This window comes from Erythranthe guttata, chromosome 7, assembly GCF_056151865.1.
Source record: "Erythranthe guttata isolate IM_541 chromosome 7, IM_541, whole genome shotgun sequence".
In the NCBI taxonomy this organism is placed as follows: domain Eukaryota; kingdom Viridiplantae; phylum Streptophyta; class Magnoliopsida; order Lamiales; family Phrymaceae; genus Erythranthe; species Erythranthe guttata.
Window position 1 is genome coordinate 10711895 of NC_142539.1, and position 18953 is coordinate 10730847.

The 18953-nt window shown below is 50.8% G+C and overlaps 22 non-coding genes and 15 pseudogenes across 22 annotated transcripts; all 37 read left to right on the forward strand.

Moving 5' to 3' along the window:
• Window positions 1-381: 381 nt before the first annotated feature.
• LOC148769216 (5S ribosomal RNA) lies at window positions 382-500 on the forward strand. The gene has a single exon (XR_016032538.1). It is a non-coding gene; the product is annotated as a 5S ribosomal RNA (ribosomal RNA).
• A 405-nt stretch (window positions 501-905) lies between these two features.
• On the forward strand, window positions 906-1036 carry LOC148769217 (5S ribosomal RNA; annotated as a pseudogene).
• A 392-nt stretch (window positions 1037-1428) lies between these two features.
• LOC148769218 (5S ribosomal RNA) lies at window positions 1429-1547 on the forward strand. The gene has a single exon (XR_016032661.1). It is a non-coding gene; the product is annotated as a 5S ribosomal RNA (ribosomal RNA).
• Window positions 1548-1941: 394 nt separating this feature from the next.
• LOC148769219 (5S ribosomal RNA) lies at window positions 1942-2060 on the forward strand. Its single transcript, XR_016032730.1, has one exon. It is a non-coding gene; the product is annotated as a 5S ribosomal RNA (ribosomal RNA).
• Window positions 2061-2336: 276 nt separating this feature from the next.
• LOC148769220 (5S ribosomal RNA) lies at window positions 2337-2455 on the forward strand. Its single transcript, XR_016032687.1, has one exon. It is a non-coding gene; the product is annotated as a 5S ribosomal RNA (ribosomal RNA).
• Window positions 2456-2853: 398 nt separating this feature from the next.
• LOC148769221 (5S ribosomal RNA) lies at window positions 2854-2972 on the forward strand. The gene has a single exon (XR_016032691.1). It is a non-coding gene; the product is annotated as a 5S ribosomal RNA (ribosomal RNA).
• A 389-nt stretch (window positions 2973-3361) lies between these two features.
• LOC148769222 (5S ribosomal RNA) lies at window positions 3362-3480 on the forward strand. The gene has a single exon (XR_016032715.1). It is a non-coding gene; the product is annotated as a 5S ribosomal RNA (ribosomal RNA).
• A 397-nt stretch (window positions 3481-3877) lies between these two features.
• LOC148769223 (5S ribosomal RNA) lies at window positions 3878-3996 on the forward strand. The gene has a single exon (XR_016032539.1). It is a non-coding gene; the product is annotated as a 5S ribosomal RNA (ribosomal RNA).
• A 401-nt stretch (window positions 3997-4397) lies between these two features.
• Window positions 4398-4528, forward strand: LOC148769224 (5S ribosomal RNA; annotated as a pseudogene).
• Window positions 4529-4919: 391 nt separating this feature from the next.
• Window positions 4920-5038, forward strand: LOC148769225 (5S ribosomal RNA). The gene has a single exon (XR_016032663.1). It is a non-coding gene; the product is annotated as a 5S ribosomal RNA (ribosomal RNA).
• A 392-nt stretch (window positions 5039-5430) lies between these two features.
• On the forward strand, window positions 5431-5549 carry LOC148769226 (5S ribosomal RNA; annotated as a pseudogene).
• A 276-nt stretch (window positions 5550-5825) lies between these two features.
• Window positions 5826-5944, forward strand: LOC148769227 (5S ribosomal RNA). The gene has a single exon (XR_016032688.1). It is a non-coding gene; the product is annotated as a 5S ribosomal RNA (ribosomal RNA).
• Window positions 5945-6342: 398 nt separating this feature from the next.
• LOC148769228 (5S ribosomal RNA) lies at window positions 6343-6461 on the forward strand (annotated as a pseudogene).
• A 389-nt stretch (window positions 6462-6850) lies between these two features.
• Window positions 6851-6969, forward strand: LOC148769229 (5S ribosomal RNA; annotated as a pseudogene).
• A 396-nt stretch (window positions 6970-7365) lies between these two features.
• On the forward strand, window positions 7366-7484 carry LOC148769230 (5S ribosomal RNA). Its single transcript, XR_016032540.1, has one exon. It is a non-coding gene; the product is annotated as a 5S ribosomal RNA (ribosomal RNA).
• A 400-nt stretch (window positions 7485-7884) lies between these two features.
• On the forward strand, window positions 7885-8015 carry LOC148769231 (5S ribosomal RNA; annotated as a pseudogene).
• Window positions 8016-8405: 390 nt separating this feature from the next.
• LOC148769232 (5S ribosomal RNA) lies at window positions 8406-8524 on the forward strand. The gene has a single exon (XR_016032664.1). It is a non-coding gene; the product is annotated as a 5S ribosomal RNA (ribosomal RNA).
• A 392-nt stretch (window positions 8525-8916) lies between these two features.
• On the forward strand, window positions 8917-9035 carry LOC148769233 (5S ribosomal RNA; annotated as a pseudogene).
• Window positions 9036-9431: 396 nt separating this feature from the next.
• On the forward strand, window positions 9432-9549 carry LOC148769234 (5S ribosomal RNA). The gene has a single exon (XR_016032810.1). It is a non-coding gene; the product is annotated as a 5S ribosomal RNA (ribosomal RNA).
• Window positions 9550-9950: 401 nt separating this feature from the next.
• LOC148769235 (5S ribosomal RNA) lies at window positions 9951-10081 on the forward strand (annotated as a pseudogene).
• Window positions 10082-10473: 392 nt separating this feature from the next.
• Window positions 10474-10592, forward strand: LOC148769236 (5S ribosomal RNA). The gene has a single exon (XR_016032728.1). It is a non-coding gene; the product is annotated as a 5S ribosomal RNA (ribosomal RNA).
• A 393-nt stretch (window positions 10593-10985) lies between these two features.
• LOC148769237 (5S ribosomal RNA) lies at window positions 10986-11104 on the forward strand. Its single transcript, XR_016032698.1, has one exon. It is a non-coding gene; the product is annotated as a 5S ribosomal RNA (ribosomal RNA).
• Window positions 11105-11502: 398 nt separating this feature from the next.
• Window positions 11503-11621, forward strand: LOC148769238 (5S ribosomal RNA). Its single transcript, XR_016032702.1, has one exon. It is a non-coding gene; the product is annotated as a 5S ribosomal RNA (ribosomal RNA).
• A 397-nt stretch (window positions 11622-12018) lies between these two features.
• LOC148769239 (5S ribosomal RNA) lies at window positions 12019-12149 on the forward strand (annotated as a pseudogene).
• A 391-nt stretch (window positions 12150-12540) lies between these two features.
• Window positions 12541-12659, forward strand: LOC148769240 (5S ribosomal RNA). The gene has a single exon (XR_016032803.1). It is a non-coding gene; the product is annotated as a 5S ribosomal RNA (ribosomal RNA).
• A 392-nt stretch (window positions 12660-13051) lies between these two features.
• LOC148769241 (5S ribosomal RNA) lies at window positions 13052-13182 on the forward strand (annotated as a pseudogene).
• A 393-nt stretch (window positions 13183-13575) lies between these two features.
• On the forward strand, window positions 13576-13694 carry LOC148769242 (5S ribosomal RNA). The gene has a single exon (XR_016032804.1). It is a non-coding gene; the product is annotated as a 5S ribosomal RNA (ribosomal RNA).
• Window positions 13695-14089: 395 nt separating this feature from the next.
• LOC148769243 (5S ribosomal RNA) lies at window positions 14090-14208 on the forward strand. Its single transcript, XR_016032802.1, has one exon. It is a non-coding gene; the product is annotated as a 5S ribosomal RNA (ribosomal RNA).
• A 397-nt stretch (window positions 14209-14605) lies between these two features.
• Window positions 14606-14724, forward strand: LOC148769244 (5S ribosomal RNA). The gene has a single exon (XR_016032703.1). It is a non-coding gene; the product is annotated as a 5S ribosomal RNA (ribosomal RNA).
• Window positions 14725-15122: 398 nt separating this feature from the next.
• Window positions 15123-15253, forward strand: LOC148769245 (5S ribosomal RNA; annotated as a pseudogene).
• Window positions 15254-15645: 392 nt separating this feature from the next.
• On the forward strand, window positions 15646-15764 carry LOC148769246 (5S ribosomal RNA). Its single transcript, XR_016032805.1, has one exon. It is a non-coding gene; the product is annotated as a 5S ribosomal RNA (ribosomal RNA).
• Window positions 15765-16157: 393 nt separating this feature from the next.
• On the forward strand, window positions 16158-16288 carry LOC148769247 (5S ribosomal RNA; annotated as a pseudogene).
• A 394-nt stretch (window positions 16289-16682) lies between these two features.
• Window positions 16683-16801, forward strand: LOC148769248 (5S ribosomal RNA). Its single transcript, XR_016032806.1, has one exon. It is a non-coding gene; the product is annotated as a 5S ribosomal RNA (ribosomal RNA).
• A 392-nt stretch (window positions 16802-17193) lies between these two features.
• Window positions 17194-17324, forward strand: LOC148769249 (5S ribosomal RNA; annotated as a pseudogene).
• A 391-nt stretch (window positions 17325-17715) lies between these two features.
• On the forward strand, window positions 17716-17833 carry LOC148769250 (5S ribosomal RNA; annotated as a pseudogene).
• Window positions 17834-18227: 394 nt separating this feature from the next.
• On the forward strand, window positions 18228-18346 carry LOC148769251 (5S ribosomal RNA). Its single transcript, XR_016032707.1, has one exon. It is a non-coding gene; the product is annotated as a 5S ribosomal RNA (ribosomal RNA).
• A 391-nt stretch (window positions 18347-18737) lies between these two features.
• Window positions 18738-18868, forward strand: LOC148769252 (5S ribosomal RNA; annotated as a pseudogene).
• Window positions 18869-18953: the final 85 nt, after the last annotated feature.

An 18953-nucleotide genomic window follows, 5' to 3' on the forward strand; every position in this document is an offset into this window, starting at 1 on the left:
ATTTTCTCGTCTCACCTCCCGTTTTCTAGTAGCTTTTCGTTTCTTTTTTTTTTCTTTTTTTTTTTGACAGCGATGAGCATCTAATGCATACCTCAGCGCGAGCAATGTGGGGCCAGACGGATCGATCGAACGAGCTGATTGCACCGATAAACGCATCGATCGCGTCTAATAGTGGCGGAAGCTGGGCTAAACGGCCTCTTTTCACTGCGAGCGCGGGGTCAATGGGGCTTCGCCAAATTGACACGCCGACGGCGTCTAAAAGAGCTTCGCGTGCGTATGCATATCGCCTCGTAACTCATCCCGAGTCAAAAGTTATCGACGCTTTAAGCCGCTGCTGCGCAAGGTTCTCAACATAAAATCGAATTGCGTGCATAGACTTACGGGTGCGATCATACCAGCACTAATGCACCGGATTCCATCAGAACTCCGAAGTTAAGCGTGCTTGGGCGAGAGAAGTACTAGGATGGGTGACCCCCTGGGAAGTCCTCGTGTTGCACCCCCACCCCACCTTTTCATAGTTTATTTTCTCGTCTCACCTCCCGTTTTCTAGTAGCTTTTCGTTTCTTTTTTTTTTTTTTTTTTTTTTTTTGACAGCGATGAGCATCTAATGCATACCTCAGCGCGAGCAATGTGGGGCCGGAAGGATCGATCGAACGAGCTGATTGCACCGGTAAACGCGTCGATCGCGTCTAATAGTGGCGGAAGCTAGGCTAAACGGCCTCTTTTCACTGCGAGTGCGGGGTCAATGGGGCTTCGCCTAATTGACACACCGACGGTGTCTGAAAGAGCTTCGCGTGCGTATGCAGATCGCCTCGTAACTCATCCCGAGTCAAAAGTTTTCGACGCTTTAAGCCGCTGCGGCGCAAGTTTCTCAACATAAAACCGAATTGCGTGCATAGACTTACGGGTGCGATCATACAAGCACTAATGCACCGGATCCCATCAGAACTCCGAAGTTAAGCGTGCTTGGGCGCGTGCTTGGGCGAGAGTAGTACTAGGATGGGTGACCCCCTGGGAAGTCCTCGTGTTGCACCCCCACCCCACCTTTTTGTAGTTTATTTTCTCGTCTCACCTCCCGTTTTCTAGTAGCTTTTCGTTTTTTGTTTTGTTTTGACAGCGATTAGCATCTAATGCATACCTCAGCGCGAGCATTGTGGGGCCGGTCGGATCGATCGAACGAGTTGATTGCACCGATAAACGCGTCGATCGCGTCTAATAGTGGCGGAAGCTGGGCTAAACGGCCTCTTTTCACTGCGAGCGCGGGGTTAATGGGGATTCGCCAAATTGACACTCCGACGGCGTCTGAAAGAGCTTCGCGTGCCTATGCAGATCGCCTCGTAACTCATCCCGAGTCAAAAGTTATCGACGCTTTAAGCCGCTGCGGCGCAAGTTTCTCAACATAAAACCGAATTGCGTGCATAGACGTACGGGTGCGATCATACCAGCACTAATGCACCGGATCCCATCAGAACTCCAAAGTTAAGCGTGCTTGGGCGAGAGTAGTACTAGGATGGGTGACCCCCTGGGAAGTCCTCGTGTTGCAACCCCTTCCATCTTTTTGTAGTTTATTTTCTCGTCTCACCTCCCGTTTTCGAAGTAGCTTTTCGTTTCTTTTTTTTTTTTTTGACAGCGATTTGCATCTAATGCATACCTCAGCACGAGCATTGTGGGCCCGGTCGGATCGATCGAACGAGGTGATTGCACCGATAAACGCATCGATCGCGTCAAATAGTTGCGGAAGCTGGGCTAAACGGCCTCTTTTCACTGCGAGCGCGGGGTCAATGGGGCTTCGCCTAATTGGCACACCGACGGCGTCTAAAAGAGCTTCGCGTGCGTAGGCATATCGCCTCGTAACTCATCCCGAGTCAAAAGTTATCGACGCTTTAAGCCGCTGCGGCGCAAGTTTCTCAACATAAAACTGAATTGCGTGCATAGACTTACCGGTGCGATCATACCAGCACTAATGCACCGGATCCCATCAGAACTCCAAAGTTAAGCGTGCTTTGGCGAGAGTAGTACTAGGATGGGTGACCCCCTGGGAAGTCCTCGTGTTGCACCCCCTTCCATCTTTTTGTAGTTTATTTTCTCGTCTCACCTTCCGTTTTCTAGTAGCTTTTCGTTTTTTTTTTTTTTTTTGACAGCGATGAGCATCTAATGCATACCACAGCGCGAGAAATGTGGGGCCGGTCGGATCGATCGAACGAGCTGATTGCACCGATAAACGCGTGCGTATGCATATCGCCTCGTAACTCATCCCGAGTCAAAAGTTATCGACGCTTTAAGCCACTGCGGCGCAACTTTCTCAACATAAAACCGAATTGCGTGCATAGACTTACGGGTGCGATCGTACCAGCACTAACGCACCGGATCCCATCAGAACTCCAAAGTTAAGCGTGCTTGGGCGAGAGTAGTACTAGGATGGGTGACCCCCTGGGAAGTCCTCGTGTTGCACCCCCTTCCATCTTTTTGTAGTTTATTTTCTCGTCTCACCTCCCATTTTCTAGTAGCTTTTCGTTTCTTTTTTTTTTTTTTTTTTTGACAGCTATGAGCATCTAATGCATACCTCAGCGCGAGCAATGTGGGGCCGGTCCGATCGATCGAACGAGCTGATTGCACCGATAAACGCGTCGATCGCGTCTAATAGTGGCGGAAGCTGGGCTAAACGGCCTCTTTTCACTGCGAGCGTGGGGTCAATGGGGCTTCGCAAAATTGACACGCCGACGGCGTCTGAAAGAGCTTCGCGTGCGTATGCATATCGCCTCGTAACTCATCCCGAGTCAAAAGTTATCGACGCTTTAAGCCGCTGCGGCGCAAGTTTCTCAACATAAAACCGAATTGCGTGCATAGACTTACGGGTGCGATCATACCAGCACTAACGCACCAGATCCCATCAGAACTCCAAAGTTAAGCGTGCTTGGGCGAGAGTAGTACTAGGATGGGTGACCCCCTGGGAAGTCCTCGTGTTGCACCCCCTTCCATCTTTTTGTAGTTTATTTAACGTCTCACCTCCCGTTTTCTAGTAGCTTTTCGTTTCTTTTTTTTTTTTGACAGCGATGAGCATTTATGCATACCTCAGCGCGAGCAATGTGGGGCCGGTCGGATCGATCGAACGAGCTGATTGCACCGATAAACGCGTCGATCGCGTCTAATAGTGGCGGAAGCTGGTCTAAACGACCTCTTTTCACTGCGAGCGCGGGGTCAATGGGGCTTCGCAAAATTGACACGCCGACGGCGTCCGAAAGAGCTTCGCGTGCGTATGCATATCACCTAGTAACTCATCCCGAGTCAAAAGTTATCGACGCTTTAAGCCGCTGCGGCGCAAGGTTCTCAACATAAAACCGAATTGCGTGCATAGACTTACGGGTGCGATCATACCAGCACTAATGCACCGGATCCCATCAGAACTGCGAAGTTAAGCGTGCTTGGGCGAGAGTAGTACTAGGATGGGTGACCCCCTTGGAAGTCCTCGTGTTGCACCCCCACCCCACCTTTTTGTAGTTTATTTTCTCGTCTCACCTCCCGTTTTCTAGTAGCTTTTCGTTTCTTTTTTTTTTTTTTTTTGACAGCGATGAGCATCTAATGCATACCTCAGCGCGAGCAATGTGGGGCCAGACGGATCGATCGAACGAGCTGATTGCACCGATAAACGCGTCGATCGCGTCTAATAGTGGCGGAAGCTGGGCTAAACGGCCTCTTTTCACTGCGAGCGCGGGGTCAATGGGGCTTCGCCAAATTGACACGCCGACGGCGTCTGAAAGAGCTTCGCGTGCGTATGCATATCGCCTCGTAACTCATCCCGAGTCAAAAGTTATCGACACTTTAAGCCGCTGCTGCGCAAGGTTCTCAACATAAAATCGAATTGCGTGCATAGACTTACGGGTGCGATCATACCAGCACTAATGCACCGGATTCCATCAGAACTCCGAAGTTAAGCGTGCTTGGGCGAGAGAAGTACTAGGATGGGTGACCCCCTGGGAAGTCCTCGTGTTGCACCCCCACCCCACCTTTTCATAGTTTATTTTCTCGTCTCACCTCCCGTTTTCTAGTAGCTTTTCGTTTCTCTTTTTTTTTTTTTTTTTTTTGACAGCGATGAGCATCTAATGCATACCTCAGCGCGAGCAATGTGGGGCCGGAAGGATCGATCGAACGAGCTGATTGCACCGGTAAACGCGTCGATCGCGTCTAATAGTGGCGGAAGCTGGGCTAAACGGCCTCTTTTCACTGCGAGTGCGGGTCAATGGGGCTTCGCCTAATTGACACACCGACGGTGTCTGAAAGAGCTTCGCGTGCGTATGCAGATCGCCTCGTAACTCATCCCGAGTCAAAAGTTTGCGACGCTTTAAGCCGCTGCGGCGCAAGTTTCTCAACATAAAACCGAATTGCGTGCATAGACTTACGGGTGCGATCATACAAGCACTAATGCACCGGATCCCATCAGAACTCCGAAGTTAAGCGTGCTTGGGCGCGTGCTTGGGCGAGAGTAGTACTAGGATGGGTGACCCCCTGGGAAGTCCTCGTGTTGCACCCCCACCCCACCTTTTTGTAGTTTATTTTCTCGTCTCACCTCCCATTTTCTAGTAGCTTTTCGTTTTTTTTTTTTTTTGACAGCGATTAGCATCTAATGCATACCTCAGCGCGAGCATTGTGGGGCCGATCGGATCGATCGAACGAGTTGATTGCACCGATAAACGCGTCGATCGCGTCTAATAGTGGCGGAAGCTGGGCTAAACGGCCTCTTTTCACTGCGAGCGCGGGGTTAATGGGGATTCGCCAAATTGACACTCCGACGGCGTCTGAAAGAGCTTCGCGTGCCTATGCAGATCGCCTCGTAACTCATCCCGAGTCAAATGTTATCGACGCTTTAAGCCGCTGCGGCGCAAGTTTCTCAACATAAAACCGAATTGCGTGCATAGACGTACGGGTGCGATCATACCAGCACTAATGCACCGGATCCCATCAGAACTCCAAAGTTAAGCGTGCTTGGGCGAGAGTAGTACTAGGATGGGTGACCCCCTGGGAAGTCCTCGTGTTGCAACCCCTTCCATCTTTTTGTAGTTTATTTTCTCGTCTCACCTCCCGTTTTCGAAGTAGCTTTTCGTTTCTTTTTTTTTTTTTGACAGCGATTTGCATCTAATGCATACCTCAGCGCGAGCATTGTGGGGCCGGTCGGATCGATCGAACGAGGTGATTGCACCGATAAACGCGTCGATCGCGTCTAATAGTTGCGGAAGCTGGGCTAAACGGCCTCTTTTCACTGCGAGCGCGGGGTCAATGGGGCTTCGCCTAATTGGCACACCGACGGCGTCTGAAAGAGCTTCGCGTGCGTAGGCATATCGCCTCGTAACTCATCCCGAGTCAAAAGTTATCGACGCTTTAAGCCGCTGGGCGCAAGTTTCTCAACATAAAACCGAATTGCGTGCATAGACTTACCGGTGCGATCATACCAGCACTAATGCACCGGATCCCATCAGAACTCCAAAGTTAAGCGTGCTTTGGCGAGAGTAGTACTAGGATGGGTGACTCCCTGGGAAGTCCTCGTGTTGCACCCCCTTCCATCTTTTTGTAGTTTATTTTCTCGTCTCACCTTCCGTTTTCTAGTAGCTTTTCGTTTCTTTTTTTTTTTTTGACAGCGATGAGCATCTAATGCATACCACAGCGCGAGAAATGTGGGGCCGGTCGGATCGATCGAACGAGCTGATTGCACCGATAAACGCGTGCGTATGCATATCGCCTCGTAACTCATCCCGAGTCAAAAGTTATCGACGCTTTAAGCCACTGCGGCGCAACTTTCTCAACATAAAACCGAATTGCGTGCATAGACTTACGGGTGCGATCGTACCAGCACTAACGCACCGGATCCCATCAGAACTCCAAAGTTAAGCGTGCTTGGGCGAGAGTAGTACTAGGATGGGTGACCCCCTGGGAAGTCCTCGTGTTGCACCCCCTTCCATCTTTTTGTAGTTTATTTTCTCGTCTCACCTCCCATTTTCTAGTAGCTTTTCGTTTCTTTTTTTTTTTTTTTTTTTGACAGCTATGAGCATCTAATGCATACCTCAGCGCGAGCAATGTGGGGCCGGTCGGATCGATCGAACGAGCTGATTGCACCGATAAACGCGTCGATCGCGTCTAATAGTGGCGGAAGCTGGGCTAAACGGCCTCTTTTCACTGCGAGCGCGGGGTCAATGGGGCTTCGCAAAATTGACACGCCGACGGCGTCTGAAAGAGCTTCGCGTGCGTATGCATATCGCCTCGTAACTCATCCCGAGTCAAAAGTTATCGACGCTTTAAGCCGCTGCGGCGCAAGTTTCTCAACATAAAACCGAATTGCGTGCATAGACTTACGGGTGCGATCATACCACCACTAACGCACCAGATCCCATCAGAACTCCAAAGTTAAGCGTCCTTGGGCGAGAGTAGTACTAGGATGGGTGACCCCCTGGGAAGTCCTCGTGTTGCACCCCCTTCCATCTTTTTGTAGTTTATTTAACGTCTCACCTCCCGTTTTCTAGTAGATTTTCGTTTCTTTTTTTTTTTTGACAGCGATGAGCATTTATGCATACCTCAGCGCGAGCAATGTGGGGCCGGTCGGATCGATCGAACGAGCTGATTGCACCGATAAACGCGTCGATCGCGTCTAATAGTGGCGGAAGCTGGTCTAAACGACCTCTTTTCACTGCGAGCGCGGGGTCAATGGGGCTTCGCAAAATTGACACGCCGACGGCGTCTGAAAGAGCTTCGCGTGCGTATGCATATCACCTAGTAACTCATCCCGAGTCAAAAGTTATCGACGCTTTAAGCCGCTGCGGCGCAAGGTTCTCAACATAAAACCGAATTGCGTGCATAGACTTACGGGTGCGATCATACCAGCAGTAATGCACCGGATCCCATTTGAACTGCGAAGTTAAGCGTGCTTGGGCGAGAGTAGTACTAGGATGGGTGACCCCCTTGGAAGTCCTCGTGTTGCACCCCCACCCCACCTTTTTGTAGTTTATTTTCTCGTCTCACCTCCCGTTTTCTAGTAGCTTTTCGTTTCTTTTTTTTTTTTTTTTGACAGCGATGAGCATCTAATGCATACCTCAGCGCGAGCAATGTGGGGCCAGACGGATCGATCGAACGAGCTGATTGCACCGATAAACGCGTCGATCGCGTCTAATAGTGGCGGAAGCTGGGCTAAACGGCCTCTTTTCACTGCGAGCGCGGGGTCAATGGGGCTTCGCCAAATTGACACGCCGACGGCGTCTGAAAGAGCTTCGCGTGCGTATGCATATCGCCTCGTAACTCATCCCGAGTCAAAAGTTATCGACGCTTTAAGCCGCTGCTGCGCAAGGTTCTCAACATAAAATCGAATTGCGTGCATAGACTTACGGGTGCGATCATACCAGCACTAATGCACCGGATTCCATCAGAACTCCGAAGTTAAGCGTGCTTGGGCGAGAGAAGTACTAGGATGGGTGACCCCCTGGGAAGTCCTCGTGTTGCACCCCCACCCCACCTTTTCATAGTTTATTTTCTCGTCTCACCTCCCGTTTTCTAGTAGCTTTTCGTTTCTTTTTTTTTTTTTTTTTTTTTGACAGCGATGAGCATCTAATGCATACCTCAGCGCGAGCAATGTGGGGCCGGAAGGATCGATCGAACGAGCTGAGAGCACCGGTAAACGCGTCGATCGCGTCTAATAGTGGCGGAAGCTGGGCTAAACGGCCTCTTTTCACTGCGAGTGCGGGTCAATGGGGCTTCGCCTAATTGACACACCGACGGTGTCTGAAAGAGCTTCGCGTGCATATGCAGATCGCCTCGTAACTCATCACGAGTCAAAAGTTTTCGACGCTTTAAGCCGCTGCGGCGCAAGTTTCTCAACATAAAACCGAATTGCGTGCATAGACTTACGGGTGCGATCATACAAGCACTAATGCACCCGATCCCATCAGAACTCCGAAGTTAAGCGTGCTTGGGCGCGTGCTTGGGCGAGAGTAGTACTAGGATGGGTGACCCACTGGGAAGTCCTCGTGTTGCACCCCCACCCCACCTTTTTGTAGTTTATTTTCTCGTCTCACCTCCCGTTTTCTAGTAGCTTTTCGTTTTTTTTTTTTTTGACAGCGATTAGCATCTAATGCATACCTCAGCGCGAGCATTGTGGGGCCGGTCGGATCGATCGAACGAGTTGATTGCACCGATAAACGCGTCAATCGCGTCTAATAGTAGCGGAAGCTGGGCTAAACGGCCTCTTTTCACTGCGAGCGCGGGGTTAATGGGGATTCGCCAAATTGACACTCCGACGGCGTCTGAAAGAGCTTCGCGTGCCTATGCAGATCGCCTCGTAACTCATCCCGAGTCAAAAGTTATCGACGCTTTAAGCCGCTGCGGCGCAAGTTTGTCAACATAAAACCGAATTGCGTGCATAGACGTACGGGTGCGATCATACCAGCACTAATGCACCGGATCCCATCAGAACTCCAAAGTTAAGCGTGCTTGGGCGAGAGTAGTACTAGGATGGGTGACCCCCTGGGAAGTCCTCGTGTTGCAACCCCTTCCATCTTTTTGTAGTTTATTTTCTCGTCTCACCTCCCGTTTTCGAAGTAGCTTTTCGTTTCTTTTTTTTTTTTGACAGCGATTTGCATCTAATGCATACCTCAGCGCGAGCATTGTGGGGCCGGTCGGATCGATCGAACGAGGTGATTGCACCGATAAACGCGTCGATCGCGTCTAATAGTTGCGGAAGCTGGGCTAAACGGCCTCTTTTCACTGCGAGCGCGGGGTCAATGGGGCTTCGCCCAATTGGCACACCGACGGCGTCTGAAAGAGCTTCGCGTGCGTAGGCATATCGCCTCGTAACTCATCCCGAGTCAAAAGTTATCGACGCTTTAAGCCGCTGCGGCGCAAGTTTCTCAACATAAAACCGAATTGCGTGCATAGACTTACCGGTGCGATCATACCAGCACTAATGCACCGGATCCCATCAGAACTCCAAAGTTAAGCGTGCTTTGGCGAGAGTAGTACTAGGATGGGTGACTCCCTGGGAAGTCCTCGTGTTGCACCCCCTTCCATCTTTTTGTAGTTTATTTTCTCGTCTCACCTCCCATTTTCTAGTAGATTTTCGTTTCTTTTTTTTTTTTTTTTTAACAGCTATGAGCATCTAATGCATACCTCAGCGCGAGCAATGTGGGGCCGGTCGGATCGATCGAACGAGCTGATTGCACCGATAAACGCGTCGATCGCGTCTAATAGTGGCGGAAGCTGGGCTAAACGGCCTCTTTTCACTGCGAGCGCGGGGTCTATGGGGCTTCGCAAAATTGACACGCCGACGGCGTCTGAAAGAGCTTCGCGTGCGTATGCATATCGCCTCGTAACTCATCCCGAGTCAAAAGTTATCGACGCTTTAAGCCGCTGCGGCGCAAGGTTCTCAACATAAAACCGAATTGCGTGCATAGACTTACGGGTGCGATCATACCAGCACTAATGCACCGGATCCCATCAGAGCTGCGAAGTTAAGCGTGCTTGGGCGAGAGTAGTACTAGGATGGGTGACCCCTTGGAAGTCCTCGTGTTGCACCCCCACCCCACCTTTTTGTAGTTTATTTTCTCGTCTCACCTCCCGTTTTCTAGTAGCTTTTCGTTTCTTTTTTTTTTTTTTTTTTTTTGACAGCGATGAGCATCTAATGCATACCTCAGCGCGAGCAATGTGGGGCCAGACGGATCGATCGAACGAGCTGATTGCACCGATAAACGCGTCGATCGCGTCTAATAGTGGCGGAAGCTGGGCTAAACGGCCTCTTTTCACTGCGAGCGCGGGGTCAATGGGGCTTCGCCAAATTGACACGCCGACGGCGTCTGAAAGAGCTTCGCGTGCGTATGCAGATCGCCTCGTAACTCATCCCGAGTCAAAAGTTATCGACGCTTTAAGCCGCTGCGGCGCAAGTTTCTCAACATAAAACCGAATTGCGTGCATAGACGTACGGGTGCGATCATACCAGCACTAATGCACCGGATCCCATCAGAACTCCGAAGTTAAGCGTGCTTGGGCGCGTGCTTGGGCGAGAGTAGTACTAGGATGGGTGACCCCCTGGGAAGTCCTCGTGTTGCACCCCCACCCCACCTTTTTGTAGTTTATTTTCTCGTCTCACCTCCCGTTTTCTAGTAGCTTTTCGTTTTTTTTTTTTTTTTGACAGCGATTAGCATCTAATGCATACCTCAGCGCGAGCATTGTGGGGCCGGTCGGATCGATCGAACGAGTTGATTGCACCGATAAACGCGTCGATCGCATCTAATAGTGGCGGAAGCTGGGCTAAACAGTCTCTTTTCACTGCGAGCGCGGGGTTAATGGGGATTCGCCAAATTGACACTCCGACGGCGTCTGAAAGAGCTTCGCGTGCCTTTGCAGATCGCCTCGTAACTCATCCCGAGTCAAAAGTTATCGACGCTTTAAGCCGCTGCGGCGCAAGTTTCTCAACATAAAACCGAATTGCGTGCATAGACGTACGGGTGCGATCATACCAGCACTAATGCACCGGATCCCATCAGAACTCCAAAGTTAAGCGTGCTTGGGCGAGAGTAGTACTAGGATGTGTGACCCCCTGGGAAGTCCTCGTGTTGCAACCCCTTCCATCTTTTTGTAGTTTATTTTCTCGTCTCACCTCCCGTTTTCGAAGTAGCTTTTCGTTTCTTTTTTTTTTTTTGACAGCGATTTGCATCTAATGCATACCTCAGCGCGAGCATTGTGGGGCCGGTCGGATCGATCGAACGAGCTGATTGCACCGATAAACGCGTCGATCGCGTCTAATAGTTGCGGAAGCTGGGCTAAACGGCCTCTTTTCACTGCGAGCGCGGGGTCAATGGGGCTTCGCCTAATTGGCACACCGACGGCGTCTGAAAGAGCTTCGCGTGCGTATGCAGATCGCCTCGTAACTCATCCCGAGTCAAAAGTTATCGACGTTTTAAGCCGCTGCGGCGCAAGGTTCTCAATATAAAACCGAATTGCGTGCATAGACTTACGGGTGCGATCATACCAGCACTAATGCACCGGATCCCATCAGAACTGCGAAGTTAAGCGTGCTTGGGCGAGAGTAGTACTAGGATGGGTCACCCCCTGGGAAGTCCTCGTGTTGCACCCCCACCCCACCTTTTTGTAGTTTATTTTCTCGTCTCACCTCCCGTTTTCTAGTAGCTTTTCGTTTCTTTTTTTTTTTTTTTTTTGACAGCGATGAGCATCTAATGCATACCTCAGCGCGAGCATTGTGGGGCCGGTCGGATCGATCGAACGAGCTGATTGCACCGATAAACGCGTCGATCGCGTCTAATAGTTGCGGAAGCTGGGCTAAACGGCCTCTTTTCACTGCGAGCGCGGGGTCAATGGGGCTTCACCTAATTGGCACACCGACGGCGTCTGAAAGAGTTTCGCGTGCGTATGCAGATCGCCTCGTAACTCATCCCGAGTCAAAAGTTATCGACGCTTTAAGCCGCTGCGGCGCAAGGTTCTCAATATAAAACCGAATTGCGTGCATAGACTTACGGGTGCGATCATACCAGCACTAATGCACCGGATCCCATCAGAACTGCGAAGTTAAGCGTGCTTGGGCGAGAGTAGTACTAGGATGGGTGACCCCCTTGGAAGTTCTCGTGTTGCACCCCCACCCCACCTTTTTGTAGTTTATTTTCTCGTCTCACCTCCCGTTTTCTAGTAGCTTTTCGTTTCTTTTTTTTTTTTTTTTTGACAGCGATGAGCATCTAATGTTTACCTCAGCGCGAGCAATGTGGGGCCGGTCGGATCGATCGAACGAGCTGATTTCACCGATAAACGCGTCGATCGCGTCTAATAGTGGCGGAAGCTGGGCTAAACGGCCTCTTTTCACTGCGAGCGCGGGGTCAATGGGGCTTCGCCAAATTGACACGCCGACGGTGTCTGAAAGAGCTTCGCGTGCGTATGCATATCGCCTCGTAACTCATCCCGAGTCAAAAGTGATCGACGCTTTAAGCCGCTGCTGCGCAAGGTTCTCAACATAAAATCGAATTGCGTGCATAGACTTACGGGTGCGATCATACCAGCACTAATGCACCTGATCCCATCAGAACTCCGAAGTTAAGCGTGCTTGGGCGCGTGCTTGGGCAAGAGTAGTACTAGGATGGGTGACCCCCTGGGAAGTCCTCGTGTTGCACCCCCACCCCACCTTTTTGTAGTTTATTTTCTCGTCTCACCTCCCGTTTTCTAGTAGCTTTTCGTTTTTTTTTTTTTTTGACAGTGATTAGCATCTAATGCATACCTCTGCGCGAGCATTGTGGGGCCGGTCGGATCGATCGAACGAGTTGATTGCACCGATAAACGCGTCGATCGCGTCTAATAGTGGCGGAAGCTGGGCTAAACGGTCTCTTTTCACTGCGAGCGCGGGGTTAATGGGGATTCGCCAAATTGACAATCCGACGGCATCTGAAAGAGCTTCGCGTGCCTTTACAGATCGCCTCGTAACTCATCCCGAGTCAAAAGTTATCGACGCTTTAAGCCGCTGCGGCGCAAGTTTCTCAACATAAAACCGAATTGCGTGCATAGACGTACGGGTGCGATCATACCAGCACTAATGCACCGGATCCCATCAGAACTCCAAAGTTAAGCGTGCTTGGGCGAGAGTAGTACTAGGTTGTGTGACCCCCTGGGAAGTCCTCGTGTTGCAACCCCTTCCATCTTTTTGTAGTTTATTTTCTCGTCTCACCTCCCGTTTTCGAAGTAGCTTTTCGTTTCTTTTTTTTTTTTGACAGCGATTTGCATCTAATGCATACCTCAGCGCGAGCATTGTGGGGCCGGTCGGATCGATCGAACGAGCTGATTGCACCGATAAACGCGTCGATCGCGTCTAATAGTTGCGGAAGCTGGGCTAAACGGCCTCTTTTCACTGCGAGCGCGGGGTCAATGGGGCTTCGCCTAATTGGCACACCGACGGCGTCTGAAAGAGCTTCGCGTGCGTATGCAGATCGCCTCGTAACTCATCCCGAGTCAAAAGTTATCGACGCTTTAAGCCGCTGCGGCGCAAGGTTCTCAATATAAAACCGAATTGCGTGCATAGACTTACGGGTGCGATCATACCAGCACTAATGCACCGGATCCCATCAGAACTCCGAAGTTAAGCGTGCTTGGGCGCGTGCTTGGGCGAGAGTAGTACTAGGATGGGTGACCCCCTGGGAAGTCCTCGTGTTGCACCCCCACCCCATCTTTTTGTAGTTTATTTTCTCGTCTCACCTCCCGTTTTCTAGTAGCTTTTCGTTTTTTTTTTTTTTTTTGACAGCGATTAGCATCTAATGCATACCTCAGCGCGAGCATTGTGGGGCCGGTCGGATCGATCGAACGAGTTGATTGCACCGATAAACGCGTCGATCGCGTCTAATAGTGGCGGAAGCTGGGCTAAACGGTCTCTTTTCACTGCGAGCGCGGGGTTAATGGGGATTCGCCAAATTGACAATCCGACGGCGTCTGAAAGAGCTTCGCGTGCCTTTGCAGATCGCCTCGTAACTCATCCCGAGTCAAAAGTTATCGACGCTTTAAGCCGCTGCGGCGCAAGTTTCTCAACATAAAACCGAATTGCGTGCATAGACGTACGGGTGCGATCATACCAGCACTAATGCACCGGATCCCATCAGAACTCCAAAGTTAAGCGTGCTTGGGCGAGAGTAGTACTAGGTTGTGTGACCCCCTGGGAAGTCCTCGTGTTGCAACCCCTTCCATCTTTTTGCAAGTTTATTTTCTCGTCTCACCTCCCGTTTTCGAAGTAGCTTTTCGTTTCTTTTTTTTTTTTTTGACAGCGATTTGCATCTAATGCTTACCTCAGCGCGAGCATTGTGGGGCCGGTCGGATCGATCGAACGAGCTGATTGCACCGATAAACGCGTCGATCGCGTCTAATAGTTGCGGAAGCTGGGCTAAACGGCCTCTTTTCACTGCGAGCGCGGGGTCAATGGGGCTTCGCCTAATTGGCACACCGACGGCGTCTGAAAGAGCTTCGCGTGCGTATGCAGATCGCCTCGTAACTCATCCCGAGTCAAAAGTTATCGACGTTTTAAGCCGCTGCGGCGCAAGGTTCTCAATATAAAACCGAATTGCGTGCATAGACTTACGGGTGCGATCATACCAGCACTAATGCACCGGATCCCATCAGAACTGCGAAGTTAAGCGTGCTTGAGCGAGAGTAGTACTAGGATGGGTCACCCCCTGGGAAGTCCTCGTGTTGCACCCCCACCCCACCTTTTTGTAGTTTATTTTCTCGTCTCACCTCCCGTTTTCTAGTAGCTTTTCGTTTCTTTTTTTTTTTTTTTTTGACAGCGATGAGCATCTAATACATACCTCAGCGCGAGCATTGTGGGGCCGGTCGGATCGATCGAACGAGCTGATTGCACCGATAAACGCGTCGATCGCGTCTAATAGTTGCGGAAGCTGGGCTAAACGGCCTCTTTTCACTGCGAGCGCGGGGTCAATGGGGCTTCACCTAATTGGCACACCGACGGCGTCTGAAAGAGCTTCGCGTGCGTATGCAGATCGCCTCGTAACTCATCCCGAGTCAAAAGTTATCGACGCTTTAAGCCGCTGCGGCGCAAGGTTCTCAATATAAAACCGAATTGCGTGCATAGACTTACGGGTGCGATCATACCAGCACTAATGCACCGGATCCCATCAGAACTGCGAAGTTAAGCGTGCTTGGGCGAGAGTAGTACTAGGATGGGTGACCCCCTTGGAAGTTCTCGTGTTGCACCCCCACCCCACCTTTTTGTAGTTTATTTTCTCGTCTCACCTCCCGTTTTCTAGTAGCTTTTCGTTTCTTTTTTTTTTTTTTTTTTGACAGCGATGAGCATCTAATGTTTACCTCAGCGCGAGCAATGTGGGGCCGGTCGGATCGATCGAACGAGCTGATTTCACCGATAAACGCGTCGATCGCGTCTAATAGTGGCGGAAGCTGGGCTAAACGGCCTCTTTTCACTGCGAGCGCGGGGTCAATGGGGCTTCGCCAAATTGACACGCCGACGGAGTCTGAAAGAGCTTCGCGTGCGTATGCATATCGCCTCGTAACTCATCCCGAGTCAAAAGTGATCGACGCTTTAAGCCGCTGCTGCGCAAGGTTCTCAACATAAAATCGAATTGCGTGCATAGACTTACGGGTGCGATCATACCAGCACTAATGCACCTGATCCCATCAGAACTCCGAAGTTAAGCGTGCTTGGGCGCGTGCTTGGGCGAGAGTAGTACTAGGATGGGTGACCCCCTGGGAAGTCCTCGTGTTGCACCCCCACCCCACCTTTTTGTAGTTTATTTTCTCGTCTCACCTCCCGTTTTCTAGTAGCTTTTCGTTTTATTTTTTTTTTTGACAGTGATTAGCATCTAATGCATACCTCAGCGCGAGCATTGTGGGGCCGGTCGGATCGATCGAACGAGTTGATTGCACCGATAAACGCGTCGATCGCGTCTAATAGTGGCGGAAGCTGGGCTAAACGGTCTCTTTTCACTGCGAGCGCGGGGTTAATGGGGATTCGCCAAATTCACAATCCGACGGCATCTGAAAGAGCTTCGCGTGCCTTTACAGATCGCCTCGTAACTCATCCCGAGTCAAAAGTTATCGACGCTTTAAGCCGCTGCGGCGCAAGTTTCTCAACATAAAACCGAATTGCGTGCATAGACGTACGGGTGCGATCATACCAGCACTAATGCACCGGATCCCATCAGAACTCCAAAGTTAAGCGTGCTTGGGCGAGAGTAGTACTAGGTTGTGTGACCCCCTGGGAAGTCCTCGTGTTGCAACCCCTTCCATCTTTTTGTAGTTTATTTTCTCGTCTCACCTCCCGTTTTCGAAGTAGCTTTTCGTTTCTTTTTTTTTTTTTGACAGCGATTTGCATCTAATGCATACCTCAGCGCGAGCATTGTGGGGCCGGTCGGATCGATCGAACGAGCTGATTGCACCGATAAACGCGTCGATCGCGTCTAATAGTTGCGGAAGCTGGGCTAAACGGCCTCTTTTCACTGCGAGCGCGGGGTCAATGGGGCTTCGCCTAATTGGCACACCGACGGCGTCTGAAAGAGCTTCGCGTGCGTATGCAGATCGCCTCGTAACTCATCCCGAGTCAAAAGTTATCGACGCTTTAAGCCGCTGCGGCGCAAGGTTCTCAATATAAAACCGAATTGCGTGCATAGACTTACGGGTGCGATCATACCAGCACTAATGCACCGGATCCCATCAGAACTCCGAAGTTAAGCGTGCTTGGGCGCGTGCTTGGGCGAGAGTAGTACTAGGATGGGTGACCCCCTGGGAAGTCCTCGTGTTGCACCCCCACCCCACCTTTTTGTAGTTTATTTTCTCGTCTCACCTCCCGTTTTCTAGTAGCTTTTCGTTTTTTTTTTTTTTTTTTGACAGCGATTAGCATCTAATGCATACCTCAGCGCGAGCATTGTGGGGCCGGTCGGATCGATCGAACGAGTTGATTGCACCGATAAACGCGTCGATCGCGTCTAATAGTGGCGGAAGCTGGGCTAAACGGTCTCTTTTCACTGCGAGCGCGGGGTTAATGGGGATTCGCCAAATTGACAATCCGACGGCGTCTGAAAGAGCTTCGCGTGCCTTTGCAGATCGCCTCGTAACTCATCCCGAGTCAAAAGTTATCGACGCTTTAAGCCGCTGCGGCGCAAGTTTCTCAACATAAAACCGAATTGCGTGCATAGACGTACGGGTGCGATCATACCAGCACTAATGCACCGGATCCCATCAGAACTCCAAAGTTAAGCGTGCTTGGGCGAGAGTAGTACTAGGTTGTGTGACCCCCTGGGAAGTCCTCGTGTTGCAACCCCTTCCATCTTTTTGTAGTTTATTTTCTCGTCTCACCTCCCGTTTTCGAAGTAGCTTTTCGTTTCTTTTTTTTTTTTGACAGCGATTTGCATCTAATGCATACCTCAGCGCGAGCAATGTGGGGCCGGTCGGATCGATCGAACGAGCTGATTGCACCGATAAACGCGTCGATCGCGTCTAATAGTTGCGGAAGCTGGGCTAAACAGCCTCTTTTCACTACGAGCGCGGGGTCAATGGGGCTTCGCCTAATTGGCACACCGACGGCGTCTGAAAGAGCTTCGCGTGCGTATGCAGATCGCCTCGTAACTCATCCCGAGTCAAAAGTTATCGACGCTTTAAGCCGCTGCGGCGCAAGGTTCTCAATATAAAACCGAATTGCGTGCATAGACTTACGGGTGCGATCATACCACCACTAATGCACCGGATCCCATCAGAACTCCGAAGTTAAGCGTGCTTGGGCGCGTGCTTGGGCGAGAGTAGTACTAGGATGGGTGACCCCCTGGGAAGTCCTCGTGTTGCACCCCCACCCCACCTTTTTGTAGTTTATTTTCTCGTCTCACCTCCCGTTTTCTAGTAGCTTTTCGTTTTTTTTTTTTTTTGACAGCGATTAGCATCTAATGCATACCTCAGCGCGAGCATTGTGGGGCCGGTCGGATCGATCGAACGAGTTGATTGCACCGATAAACGCGTCGATCGCGTCTAATAGTGGCGGAAGCTGGGCTAAACGGTCTCTTTTCACTGCGAGCGCGGGGTTAATGGGGATTCGCCAAATTGACAATCCGACGGCGTTTGAAAGAGCTTCGCGTGCCTTTCCAGATCGCCTCGTAACTCATCCCGAGTCAAAAGTTATCGACGCTTTAAGCCGCTGCGGCGCAAGTTTCTCAACATAAAACCGAATTGCGTGCATAGACGTACGGGTGCGATCATACCACCACTAATGCACCGGATCCCATCAGAACTCCAAAGTTAAGCGTGCTTGGGCGAGAGTAGTACTAGGTTGTGTGACCCCTGGGAAGTCCTCGTGTTGCAACCCCTTCCATCTTTTTGTAGTTTATTTTCTCGTCTCACCTCCCGTTTTCGAAGTAGCTTTTCGTTTCTTTTTTTTTTTTTTGACAGCGATTTGCATCTAATGCATACCTCAGCGCGAGCATTGTGGGGCCGGTCGGATCGATCGAACGAGCTGATTGCACCGATAAACGCGTCGATCGCGTCTAATAGTTGCGGAAGCTGGGCTTAACGGCCTCTTTTCACTGCGAGCGCGGGGTCAATGGGGCTTCGCCTAATTGGCACACCGACGGCGTCTGAAAGAGCTTCGCGTGCGTATGCAGATCGCCTCGTAACTCATCCCGAGTCAAAAGTTATCGACGTTTTAAGCCGCTGCGGCGCAAGGTTCTTAATATAAAACCGAATTGCGTGCATAGACTTACGGGTGCGATCATACCAGCACTAATGCACCGGATCCCATCAGAACTCCAAAGTTAAGCGTGCTTTGGCGAGAGTAGTACTAGGATGGGTGACCCCCTGGGAAGTCCTCGTGTTGCACCCCCACCCCACCTTTTTGTAGTTTATTTTCTCGTCTCACCTCCCGTTTTCTAGTAGCTTTTCGTTTTTTTTTTTTTTTGACAGCGATTAGCATCTAATGCATACCTCAGCGCGAGCATTGTGGGGCCGGTCGGATCGATCGAACGAGTTGATTGCACCGATAAACGCGTCGATCGCGTCTAATAGTGGCGGAAGCTGGGCTAAACGGCCTCTTTTCACTGCGAGCGCGGGGTTAATGGGGATTCGCCAAATTGACACTCCGACGGCGTCTGAAAGAGCTTCGCGTGCGTATGCAGATCGCCTCGTAACTCATCCCGAGTCAAAAGTTATCGACGCTTTAAGCCGCTGCGGCGCAAGTTTCTCAACATAAAACCGAATTGCGTGCATAGACTTACGGGTGCGATCATACCAGCACTAATGCACCGGATCCCATCAGAACTCCGAAGTTAAGCGTGCTTGGGCGCGTGCTTGGGCGAGAGTAGTACTAGGATGGGTGACCCCCTGGGAAGTCCTCGTGTTGCACCCCCACCCCACCTTTTTGTAGTTTATTTTCTCGTCTCACCTCCCGTTTTCTAGTAGCTTTTCGTTTTTTTTTTTTTTTTTGACAGTGA